This window comes from Rhinolophus ferrumequinum, chromosome 26, assembly GCF_004115265.2.
Source record: "Rhinolophus ferrumequinum isolate MPI-CBG mRhiFer1 chromosome 26, mRhiFer1_v1.p, whole genome shotgun sequence".
Taxonomy (NCBI): Eukaryota; Metazoa; Chordata; class Mammalia; order Chiroptera; family Rhinolophidae; genus Rhinolophus; species Rhinolophus ferrumequinum.
This window is the reverse complement of record NC_046309.1, coordinates 2,959,788-2,972,977: the sequence shown is the minus strand read 5'-3', so window position 1 is coordinate 2,972,977 and position 13,190 is coordinate 2,959,788. Positions and strand designations below refer to the sequence as shown.

General features: G+C 47.8%; 1 protein-coding gene across 2 annotated transcripts in view; it reads right to left on the bottom strand.

Annotated features, from left to right (window-relative positions):
* Positions 1–285: 285 nt before the first annotated feature.
* XRCC2 (X-ray repair cross complementing 2) overlaps positions 286–13,190 on the bottom strand; it is a 90,686-nt gene continuing 77,781 nt past the window's right edge. The window contains exon 5 of one of the 2 annotated variants that reach the window (XR_004422190.1): positions 286–757. The gene's annotated coding sequence lies outside the window, so the exon portion shown is untranslated. Of the gene's footprint in view, positions 804–13,190 lie in introns of both variants that reach the window. The other variant, XR_004422191.1, reaches the window with a different exon arrangement.

Below are 13,190 nucleotides of genomic sequence, written 5' to 3'. Positions count from 1 at the left end.
TTGATCAGGCACAGATCCTGTGTCAGGTACACGCATTCTCTTCACTTCACGCTCACAACAACCCCACGAAGTGGGTGTTACCTCCCTCCTCTCTCATTCCTCCCTTAAAATACCCGGACTCTCTGCACAGACTGGAGCTGAGCTCAACTTATGCTGAAGTCTTTCCTCACTGCTGCAGTAGTCTGAATAAAACCTATCTTGCCACCCTTAACAAACGCCCGGCTCTGTTTCCCTTTGACACCACAATGAACGTTTATTAACTCACACGGTTTCGTGGGCCAGGAATTCAGGCGCGCCTCAGCCTCGGCTGGGTAGTTCTGGCTCAAGGCCTCCTGAGACGGGAGAGGTGCACGCATCTGAAGGCTTGACTAGGGCTGGCGTGGCATCCAAGGTTGGTCCCTCACCTGGCTGACAAGATGGTGCTGGCTGTTGGTGGGAGGCCTCAGCTCTCAGCAGGTGACCCTCACCACAGGGCGGCTTAAGTGTCCTTGTGCCATGGCAGCTGGGTCCCCCACACAGTGAAGAGAGAGAAGGCTGAAGCTGCAATGTCTGTCATGTCCTAATCCTGGAAGTCACGCACGGTCACATCTGCGAAATCCTACCGATTTCCCAGGCCCACCTCATTCGCTGTGAGAGGGGACTCCACGGCCGTGACACGGAAAGGCAGGACTCATGGGGGTCATCTGGAAGGCTGACTGTCATGACTCTGCTGGGAATCCACCTTCTGACCTTGGGCTGGTCACGGAAACTTTCTGAGCTTGAACAAGAAAAGGGAGGTGCCCTCCTAGGTCTGACTTCAGCTTCTATTAAATGAGAGACTTAGTCAGTGAATGAAAGAGTTAATGTGCTCACAGAAGCATTTTTCACAGAGAGTAACTCATCTGCCAGGGTTTGGCCCAATTCCTAGAACCGGGTAGCTTGTTTTGTGGGGGATGGGCGGGGGCGCGGGGTGGGGGCGCGGGTCGAAGCAGCTGTCTGGGTTTCCCATCATTTCTCCTCTCACTTCCGAGGTCAGGGAGGTGGGAGGCGACATGAACAGGTGCCTCCTGACTAGGCTGGCTTGGATCAGCCCTGATACAAAGACACTAAGGATTTGGAAACAAAACGGGAGTGGGGGATACTGGCAGCCTGCCCTTGGAAGGAGCTGGTCCTAGTTTTGCTCCTTTTAGGAGTTTTGCACCTGATTAATGATTCTGTTCAAGATGGATTAAGCTGCTGGAACCTTCCTCCATTTAACAGTGCCAGCCCTTCCCTCCTCTTAGCACTTTTTTTGGCTAGTCCCTATCTCCCCACCCCCACTTGTCCTTGGGGCAAACCACTGGTCCAGGATGAACTGGTTTCCCTGGCTGGCAGCCCCGGGGCTCCTGAGGGGGCAGCTCAAGCCAAAGCCTCCTGGACCCTTGACTCTGAAAGTCTCTTGACTCCTCAGTAAATTTCACTCTGAACAAATATTGTCACGGTCAGAGGACAGTTCCTGGATCCCCAGGAGTGAGTGGGAGGAAGACAGGGCTTGGGCACCCAAACCAGGAAGCTGAGGAAGCTTATTCAAGAGATGAAAAAGAAATCCTTCATCCGACATCCCTGGGCAGTTAAATGCCCCCTTTTCTTCTGTCCTCTTCCCGGTTCCTTGCGCGTCTCATACAATGAATGCGAAGCCTGGAACTCACACCCTCGGACGACCACTGCAGCAGTGATGATCTGCGTCTCCCTGGGCCCCCTTCCTATAAGAACATGCTTTCCTACTCGGTGACTAGTCACTTGGAAGTCTGCTCTTCCTGGAGAGAGCTGCCAGGACGATGGAGCCTGGTTAGTGCCGGGCTGGGGGTGGGGCCACCACAGGACAAGGGGCTGGGCTCCCACCTTCGCTCCAGTCCGGGCCCAGCCCCCTCCTCACTCGGCGTCCTCTGTACCCGGCGGGACCCTGACTGCCCCCAACCTCCTCCCGTGCTGCTCTTTGTGCAGCAGGGATCCACGGATCCCTCTCCAGAGAGCAGAGCATCGTGGGCTCGGCTGCCAAGTCCCTCGCGGCCGAGGAGCCCAGCACAATGCTGCTTTGTGCCTCCCTGCGTGCCCTCCTTCCCGGCGGGGCTGCCCCGTGCGCGGTTTCCCTCCGTCTTTCTTCAGTATTTCTTTTCCAGCTGACTTCGTTATTACAGTACACGGACGGGGGAGGAAAGGTTCCGGAGGCCGGGCCTGCCACTGGGTCGGAGCGGGAGTGGGGCTCCCTGGCCCACCAACGTGGGGGGTCACATTCTGCCCTGGGCCCGCCAGTCTGGGGGGGCAGGGGCAGCGCCTGGCTCCTGGTAGCCCGCCCCCCAGCCTAGGGCATTTCTAACACCAGTACTGAGTGTGGAGTAGGGGTTCAGTGAGGCTCAGCCCCCGCCCAGGCACAAAGTGTAACAAGTAAGATCAGCACACTTAAAAAAGAAGCCGGCTCCAACGAAAGGCTTAGCATTCGTGTCAGAGCAGATGAGAGAGCAGAGCTGCCAAGATCAGGGACTGGGGGGGCTTCTCATCCGTGGACCGAAAGACAGTGCCCCCAGATGTTCCTCCTGCCTGAACCCGGCCGTCAGCGTAGCCTCAGGCCCAGAAGAGGAGACCACCTTCCTACTCACTGCTTCCTTCAGTCACATTTGCAAGGGGTTACTGCAACTTCCAAGAGCTACAAATACGGCATTAATATGAAACATCTGCTTTACATTTACAATGTGTTTTTTTTTTAATTGAAGCCTTTAAATGTGTAATCAGACAAGCGGAGGTCCCGTATTTCATGGGGAAGATACAGAAGTCAGCTGGAGCAGGGAAGACACAATTCTCCGGCCACCTTGGTCTTCCTCTCATTTACCTAAAGCTCAGACAGAGGCACGCGGGCTGGGTACACTGCACGGGGACCAGGCTGGACGACCAGCGTACACCACAGCTGACAAAGTGGAAAGGGCTGGAGGGTCACTGGGGCAAATTCTCTGGGGTGACACTGCTGATGAAAGCTCATCCAGTGTTGGACAAAACTCAACAACATGACCGAAAGATAATTCGGATCTAGGGTTGGGAGATGGCCCTGCGAAGACGCCTGGGAGAGTGGTAAGCACCTGCGCCACGCCGCGTATTAAAATATTTAAACACACCTCTACCAGCCGTGAAATAGATGCTGCTCCCACCTCCATCCCCCAAAGCTGTCTGCTCTGGCCCTCCCCTCGGCACCTCCTGGAGCTTCTGGAAATCCAGCTGCTAAAGGGTTACGCCCCGCGCAGCTGGCGCCCGGGACCCGGTTTCAGTGGTACAGCTCGGACCCACCGTCAGACATGGCGCGGATACCCTGGCTACACCGATGAGTGTAAGATGTGTTGGCAGAGATGTGTGGAGGCAGCGCTGCTGTGGCAATGCTTGCAGGTCTGACTCACTGCATCTGAGAGCGAGTTCTGGTACATGGTGGTGGGGGGGGCACGGCATTAAACCCCCCGTTCCTAGACATCGAAATTTGATTTATTAACATTGGCAACAGTTGCAGGCCATCTTGCCAACAAAGTTTCTGAAATGGAAATCACATGAAACTTTCCTAGTTCCTGCTAGTGCCACATACGCCCTTTCCTTTCTAAAGCAGCAAATTCACTTAAAAATGATTAAGAAAAGATTGATGGGATTTTGGAATTGTAATGAAAAATATGATCTCATTAGCGAGCCATGAGTCAGGGCCAGCCACTCAGAGGCGTGCACTTCTGCGTAATTAGAAGCTGATGCAAGGGCAGCTAATAATGGCGTGAATTAAAACATGAAAATGGTTTCCCTTTATGCTTTCTGGCCGTGCTGAAATTCTGCCTTTTGCAAAGATTCAGAAAGAGCTCTCTTTCAAAAGAACACTATCAAATGCAACTGAGTTGGTGAAAAAGAAAATGGCAGTAAAAGAATTGCAAGGACTACGTAACTAGAAGGCATCTTTCCACCGGATCCATTGTCCATCTCGGTTAGGTTACCAGTACAACATGCGCAATGTTCCCACTCACTGATCTGCAAGAGGAAAAGTATACACCTAAGGTGAGCGTATTTTGAAAAGAGCCACCAGATTAAAATTGTAAATTCCACGGAATCTCGGAACCAGAGAATAAACAAAATAATTATCCTTCAGAAGAGACGCACAAGCTTTGAAAAGGCTACGATGAGCTTAGAGTGAGACAAACAGGATGGCAATCTCATTCCTGCCACTTCCAGCTGGGTACCCCAGACGGAAGGAATCAGGCAAAGCCTTGATTTACCCATCTGCAATATGGGAATGAGAAAACCAACCTCCCAGATTTATTGTGAGAATGAAATGAGACACCGTTTACAGAGCAGGCCTTCATTAAAAATGATTTCCCTCCCCCCTTTTCCTTGGGACCCTTACTGCGTTGACACTGGCAAGTGCATTTCCCCTTCTTCGAGCCAAAGGAGCGTTGTTGAGCGTCTGTGATGGCCGATGGCCGAGGTGCAGTGGGAGAGCAGAGTGCCGAGTCTCACAGGCTGCGGAGGCATTTACAACCTGGTTGCAGGCACGATGAAGGAGATGGACAAGCGTGGATCACGGATCCACAAAGCGGAATGGGTCGAATGCTGCAGGAGAAGTCCAAGAACGCGTTTGGAAGTGACCAAACGAGGATGCATGAAGAAGGACGTACAAGGAGCTGATGCTACAGCAACTGGGCTCTACTACTCGTTACTAAGACACTGAAATCCCGAGCCCCTCACCGCCCTCCTCTCCACTCCCCCCACCTTGGTTCCCTCCCTGGAAACCACAGAGCTCCCCCAGTCCAGCAAGGCAGTGTTAACGCCTATCGTTTCTGTAGATAGAGGGCCCCTACTCTACCTACAGCCAGCGTTTGTTCTGCTCGGATGGTTACATCTTTTCCTATCACCCCTGGGCGTGTGCACGGGATAAGCCTGCTGCTGCAGGAAGTGAACCAGGTAAGAATGAGATTTTGACAAGTAAACACCACAGGGGGCTTTCTAGGCAGGAGCAACGGCCTGAACGAAAGCACAGAAGGACCAAAATGAGACACTGATTTGGGGAACAGTGAGTGGCAACTGGTGACGTGTAGGAGACAGGATGAAAATATTATCAGCATATTGTAGAAGGTCTCGACCTTCAAGTGAGGGGACTTTCGTTGGGAGACTCCGCAGTCCAGGGGAGAAGTCCTGGGGCCTGAATCGGGATGTTCTTAATGGAAATAAACAGGAAAAGGGAATATAGGAGATAGGCTGGATGGAGACACCGTAGCACCTCAATCACCAACCTCACAGCCCCCACAAGCTCCTCAGAGACAGAATGTGACCCCAGTGTCATCCTTCCGACGCTATTCCCAAAGAATACAGATGCGCCAGGAAGCGGATGTCGGGCCGGGGAATTCTGCTGGCCTTCACTTCCCGGTCTCCCCCTCCATCACCCGGCGGCGTTTTTGTTCTCCTGTTGGTGGGGGCCTCCTCCCCGTTTGCATTGCGACCCCTCCTTCCTTGCCACAGTAACGTCTCCTATGTGACAGAACTGCGGTGGGCGCTGTGGAGATAGTATCTGATGCAAAACCCTTCCCCTGCCTGTCTAACAAGAGCTCCCCCAGAGCTTGGCAGGTGGAGGTGGTGTGCGCAGGCGAAGCCCGGTAACCAGGACCTGAGATCACTGTGCTCTTGGCTCTTGGTTACCCACCAGCGTGTCCACAGCATGACCCTCCTTCCCTAGTGTAAAACTCCTCATGCTCTTGGAGGGTCTGCCATCTGACTGCATTACAGGCACAGCTCATTTTACTTACTGAGCTTCGTTATATTGTGCTTCCTCGATGTAGCGTGTTTTACAAATCAAAGGCAAGTCCCTCCGGAAAAAAGATGACGACGCGCTTTATTGGGACACTGGCTTGACTGTGGTGGTCTGGAACTGAATCCATAGGCTCTCCGGGGGGTACTTTTAATCCCTCCTCCTCTATGCCATCTACACAAATCCTGGTCATTCTTCCATATTCACCGAAGACTCGGCCCAGGTTTAATCCTCCATCCTACCATCCTGAGTAATTTCAGTGCCCCTTTGAATAACCCAAGGTTCTTTCCTCTCCAATTCCCATAGCCTTCACCCCCTTTCTCCTTCAGCCCCGTAAACCTTGGCATCCCTGGAACTATGGAACCTTCTCCGACATACCACGCTCAAACCCTAACTTCCTATCTTTCCAGTTCCCCCAGATCAGCACCCCACCTCCAGTACAACGCTGAATATAGTTGGTGGTCGTGGGCATCTTTCCTCATTCCTAATTTTTTTTTTTTTTTAAGATTTTATTAGGGAAGGGGAACAGGACTTTATTGGGGAACAGTGTGTACTTCCAGAACTTTTTCCCAAGTCAACTTGTTGTCCTTTCAATCTTAGTTGTGGAGGGTGCAGCTCAACTCCAGGTCCAGTTGCCGTTGTTAGTTGCAGGGGGCACAGCCCACCATCCCTTGTGGGAATCGAACCGGCAACCTTGTGGTTGAGAGCCCACTGGCCCATGTGGGAATCCAACCGGCAGCCTTCAGAGTTAGGAGCATGGAGCGCCAACCGCCTGAGCCACCGGGCAGCCCTCCTCATTCCTAATTTCAAAGGGAAAACTTTCAACACTTTTTTCCTAAGTATCTTTGTATAAGTTAATTTTATCATACACATTGATTGAAATGATTTTTAACCTTTACTGTGTTAGTGCATTTTAATAAACCAGTTTCACTCCCGTAGTATACACTCAAGTTGGTCATGATGCATTAGCTTCTTATACATTTTCAGAATCACTCTGGCAATATTTTACGTGGCATTTTTCCCTCTATGTTTATAAATTATATTGGCTCATAACCTTTTATTCTTTCATGTATTATCATTGATAGTATTTGGCACAAAGTTATGGTAGCTTCACATAAGGAGATGAGGAATGTTCTCTCTATTTGACTGATCTGGGAGAGTTTGTGTGACATTGGTTTTCTTTCTTTCTTACTTATTGATGGAGTTCAAGGAAGAGTCAGCTGGGCTTGGAGTTTTCTTTAGGGGGATGGTTTTAAATTACAGATTCAGCTTCATTTATAGTTATAGGACCATTCAGGTTTTCATTTTCTTTTTGTGTCAGTTTTGTCATCAAAATTTTCAAACTTTTACATACAGTGATTTATAGTATACTCTTATCATCTTATGAATGTCTGCACTATCTGTCATGATGTCTTGTTTTTTCATTTCAAATACACTTACCCTTGAACAACAAAGGTTTGAACTGCATGGGTCCAGTTATATGCAAACGTTTTCCAAAAAATACCTGTACTGTTTTTGATCTGTAGTTGGGTGTCCGTGGAACGCCAACTGTATGCATTCATCTGTGTCATTTTATATGGGGTAGTTGAGCACCCACAAATTTTGGTATCCTCGGGGGCTCCTGGAACCAATCCCCATGGATATCAACGAACAATTTAAGTTTCGGGGAGTCAAAAGTTAAACATATTTTTGGCTGCCTGGGAGGTTGGCGCCCCTAATCCCTGCATTGTTCAAGGGTCAACTGTATACTTTTTGGTTCCTCCTCCCTTTTTTCTTGAGGCGTCTCATCAGAGATTTATCAATTTAACAAATCTTTTTAAAGAACCAATTTTTGGCTTTATTGAGTTTCTCTATGTTATGTTTGTGTTCACAGACATTTCATTAATATCTATTCTTGTCTACTTTATTTTCTTTCTTCTACATTCATTGGTGTTTTCTGCTATTCCTGTTCTCATTTTTGAGATAGATACTTAACTCATTAATTTTCAGTGTTTCTTCTTGTTACTATAGCACTGAAGGTTACAGATTTTTCCCAACTAATGCTTTAGCTGTATCCTACTATATTTATAGGCAGTGTTTTCATTATTTCACTATTTCAGTTTGAAATATTTTATAATTTCCTTTTTGCTAATCCATGAGTTATGTATAAATGTTTCTTGCTCTCCACCAATACAGAGATTTAAAACTTTTATTAGTAATTTCTAGCATAATTGCATTATGACCAGGGAAAACATTCTGTTTATTTCAATAATGTGACAACTGTTGAGAACTCCTTCATGAGGCAGGATATGATCAATCGTAAGTGTTCTCTGTGTGCTCGAAAATAATAGCCAGTCATATTAAACGCACAGAAAGTTAGGGTTGAAAAAGCATTGAAGATAAAATAGTAACAACTTTGTTGTTTTATACATAAGGAAACTGAGACCTAGAGCAGACAGACAGACTTGCGTACAGCCACGTACTTCACTTCTCTTTCTGGAAGACTGACTGGGTGTATGGGCAACAACAGTACAACACAAAATACTAGATTGTTCCTCAGTACAAGTATGTGTGATATTTGAATGTTACTGGCTGCTGGCCAGATAAGCAAGACACATACAAACCACTTAGATACGTAAATGAGGTTTGTTTTCCTATTTAACTTGTTACTTGTTTAGTCAAACTAAACGGCACTGGATTCAGATTACACTGTATACTTACTTGCTAACTGGTGGCTTACGAATGTAAGAGTTTTCCTTGGCGAGACACTAATGACTCCAAGCACTGTGTATCTCACAATAACCATGAAATGAAATAGATAATTCATGGTTCCCATGTGGCAGATGAAGAGATTTTGGCATGATGACATTAAGTGCTTTGCCTAAGGTCACAGCTAGTTAGTGTCACAAGTGGGCAATCTGGCTCCAAAACCCAGGTCTTCACCTTGGCTATCTGGCCTCGTCTGACAGTTTTTCTTCTCTTTCTTCCCATAATGACTTCCCTCTGTCTTAACTGGGGAAAGCTTCTGATTCACCCAAACTCGGGAGTCATTTGTCTCCTAAAAGGGCTCAGATGTTAGCACTTCCGGTTTTTGTTCTCTCAGCACTTCCTTTGCTCCTCACTCCCTTACTCTGCATTCTGTGGCCCTGTCACTAAACGAGGCACCTGCACACCCTTTTACATTTTAGTCACTTCTCAAAAGCTCTCGTTCTCAGCTTGTCCTCAAGGTTGGAAAACATATAAATGGGTTCAACTGTAAGGCTGAAAGAGCATGCAAGCCTCTGGTCTGTAATGTGTCTAGATGGAGCTGAGAGTTTTGAGTGCCTCTTTTTTCAATTTGGCAAAATGAGGGGACGGAAAGAGATTACCACTAGGATTACAACAGCCACTACTTATTAAGCCAGTCATTTTATATGCAGTGTTGTATTTGCAGTCTTCACAACATTTATACGAGACAGATATTATATCATTCCTAGTTTGCAGGTTAGGAGATAAAGGCTGACATGGTATGCCTATAGTTCCACAGCTAATAAACAGCAAAGCGGAAATACAAACTCCTCACTGTCTGGCTTAAAGCTTGTTCTCCTAACCACTAAGCTTCCAACTTTCCCACACCATGATATTTTGTGAACTGGAAGGCATGGCCAAAACTTTAATCCAAATTATTAAAATTTTGTTGTAGAATTTAGTAACTGAAGAAAATAAGTGAGGAAGTATTTTGGACATAAGGGCCAATTTGTCGCTCCTAACATTACATCCCCTGATCTCTGATTTATTTGGATTTGGCAACTGTGAAGGTAAGAAAATTGGGATGGGTAGGTGAGAGAGAGCCCCGCAGGCCTTCTGCGGACCAATTCAATACTCCAGCGACCAAACCAACTAGCCCTCTGTTTTTACCAAGAAAAGACCAGAAGTTTGTCAAGGATCATTCATCCTTCTCTAGCAAAACAAACCTCCCACCATTCCCTGGAGAGTAAGTCAATTTCAGAAGGGAATAGATGTGACTTCTTCTGAGCTTTCAAAGAACTCAACAGGGAGCCAAAAAAAAAAAAGAAAGAAAGAAAGAAAGAAAAGAAAGACTTCCATAAAATTCCAATAAAAAATACCGAAGGGGAAAATCCCTAGATAATCTGTAACAAGGTTAAAAACCCCTCAGACATTTGAACATAACTGTTCTTGGAACTAACACTATTAAACGTGCACTTGCAATATAGCTGCTGGTACTCTAACCATAGGTTAACCATGGTGCCTACCTGCAGTGTTGGCTGAAATGAAGGCGCTGCCTTAGATAGTTTCAAACAGCCCACCTGCCTGGGTGAGTGACACAGCATTAGGTATTGCTGTAGAAGAGCTCCTGACTCATTCAGGGCACGACCTTAGGCAAAGCACTCACTTATCTGTGGTCTCAGTTCCCTCAACTGTAGAACAAGGCTCGGTTGGGATGCATGGCCTCTAAGAATTTCTCAGGAGAAATAAGCTCTCTAATATGAATGGTGATATTTATTAATTTATTCACCACGTAAGCATGAATTAATTGAATTATTAACACCTTCAAGCATTGACTTAGCCACCTACTAGCCACTGGGCACTCTCCTCTAGGCTAAGGATGAACAATGTCTGCCCTCAGGGCGTTGCGAGCTGGTGGAGCTGAGCCTAGGCCGAAGCAGGGCTGACTTCCCGGGCAACTGGACCTTTGAGAATGATTTGAAGGGGTCGTCAGAGGCCCCCTGAAATTTTAATTTAATATTCTCATATTCCTTAGTCCTTTGGTGGAAAGCAGTGTCTCACAGCACGCACTCTTTGGAAGGTTCATTCATTCACTCCACAGATGTCTATTCAGCGCCTGGGTACCTGGCTAAGCATTGCCCTCACAAAAGTCTCCACCACCAGATGAGTTTGAGAAATATTGGATGAAACCAAGGTGAGGCTTCTCCTGCTGAGTAATATGTAATAGAACTCACGCCCTGCAGAATTTCTCTCCGGGGGTCCTTCCTTGGGGGGAGAGCTCAGAGGAACGTGTTGTGCAGTTCACACTTTGGGGTAGACTACACAGTGAGGCAGGTTGGCTGGGGAAATAAAATGCAAAGCCATCCATGCATCATTCAACATCCTAACCAGAATTAGAATATTACAGTTCCATCAAAATACTCTTCCCAGAAACTTGATTTAAGGTAATCTTTCTTAAGATGGCATCCATTTCAGGATAGAATTAATTAGAATATCAGATTAGCTCAAGTGAATTTTTAGGCTTTGGAAAAATGGGGCTGGAGCTCACCCTAAACAGCAGCGTCAACTGATTTCTCAGAAATAAGGCTGCCGTTTCTCTGGGGGTGATGTGTCTGTGCTCCGTCTGCTGGAGGAGAATAGGTGAAAATATACCCACTGGACGAAGTAGAAATTACAGGAATTCGGAAATGGAGCTGGTGAAAAACGCAACCAGTGCTCATCAAGGGCTAGTTATTCTCAACTGGCATGATGGCCGCCTCGGGGGGGGGGGGGTGGGGGGGCGCGTGCGTGACAAAAAGACAGACCAGCGGGGCAGGAACTGGAGGACCAAGGCCAGGCGGGACGCACCTGGCTCGGGGAGCACTTTTCCAAGAGACTGTTTTCTGGGAGGGTTTCCGATTAGTCAAGAGATGCTTTGGGGTTTGAACCTTCCTGTTTACCAGATGAAGGGCTGCCCTGGGGGGCCTCAGGGCTCAGGGCCACAGCTTGATTGCTGTGAGCGGATGACAATTTACACTTGTACGGTACTCCCCGGGGGACTCAGCTCACAGAGCTTGTTTGCTTCCTCTTTCCTAACTACGTGTTAATGTTAGGTGGTCAGATTTAAGTGAAGGAAAAGAAACTCAGAGCAGGGCCTTGACCTGTAAATGTGAAAGGGAGGAGGGGCTGGCTGGCCTGGGGCTCTGGGGGGTCCATCCCCTTCGGCAAGGGCTCCTTTCAAACTCTAGACCCACCGACCTCATCAGCTGCGTCCAATTCAATCACCCCATTTCTTATGAAGTAGGGACAGCTCTGTCAAAAGCTCTGCCCAAGACTTCACTTACGGTAATCCATTCCTGGAGATGGCACCCCTTTCCGGGAGTTTGAACTAATATAAGACACAGCAAGCTACAGCTCTCGCAGTGAGGGCCCGGGAGCACCGGCTGGGTTGTGGTGGAACCCACCCTGCCTGGACTCTCACCCCTGAGGGCTCAGGAGAAGCTCCACGGAGCGGTCAGATGATCCCAATTCCAGGTGGGCACAGAGCGCCGTCTGGGGACGGCCACCCACACTCACCTGCAGAGAAGGTAACCACTCCAACTAGCCCGGGGGTTCATGTAAATGAGTTAGTCTACTTGGCTTGTCATTTGTGGGTTGTGTTTTCTTGTGGGTTTTTTTTTGTGTGTGTGTGTGTGTTTTTTTGAGGCAAATACTAAAACCATTGAGTTTCAACAATGGTAGGAAAGGAGCTCTTTGGAATAACAAGGGGAAAACTTTCACTTATGGAGACAAGAGTTTGGGTCGCTGTGGCCTCGTACCAATGGCTAAAAGCAAAACCAGGGCTCCCCTCTTCTGTCTTGGGAACCCCACTGCCTCGGGAGTTCCTGGGGAGTCTGGAAGTCAGGTGGAAGGAAGAGGGACACGTGAGACAAAGCATATACACCTTGTAATCAGGTAATTGAAGAGCCAGGAAGAGTAGAGCCTACATTGAATTTAAGGGAAAATAAATCTTAAATTACGAGGAGATACCAAGTTCATCGGATCCGGGCTTCCCGTGGGTAGTAATCTCTTCTCCAGTTCAACCCCTGCCTGCCTGTGTCCACTCAGGAGGAACCATGCCTCCCAAACCTAGAAAGTTCCTTCGTAGATTAGGCCCTTTGGAAGAATAAAAGCAACTGTACCCCTTTTCGCCTACATCGTTGCCTTCCTAGTGGTTGAAGATGGCTCCAGTCCCTGGAAATATTCTCCTCTCAGATGAAGGGAAAGTTGTAGGAAGAAAGTCAGTGCTATGCTAAGTCCGCTTAAGGTCGGGCATCCCTTCTACCCCAGACCAGCAAAATTCCGGCCTGCAAGTCTTGAGGTGACTTTCCCAACCAAGTCCTCGAAGGGACATAAATATTACACTAACAGGGATGACATTTGGAGACAACTGTCATGTTAAAGACCTTCCCTATCTCGTCAAACCTGTCACGTAGACTTTATTATGGAAAATTCTAAAATGACAAGGCGAAAATATTTGCGAAGTACAGGAATATTATTCTCCATAACGTGCTCTTATATGTCTATTTTTTTAATGGGCAAATAATAGCTCCAACGTTTGAGGAGCTTAGCATGAGCTGGGGTGGTCTGCATGTACGAGTATGCCCTCACTGACGTCTTCCAATGACTGAGTTGCATGATACCCCATTTTACAGACACCGAAACCAAGGCGCAGTTACTTGTTGGAGCT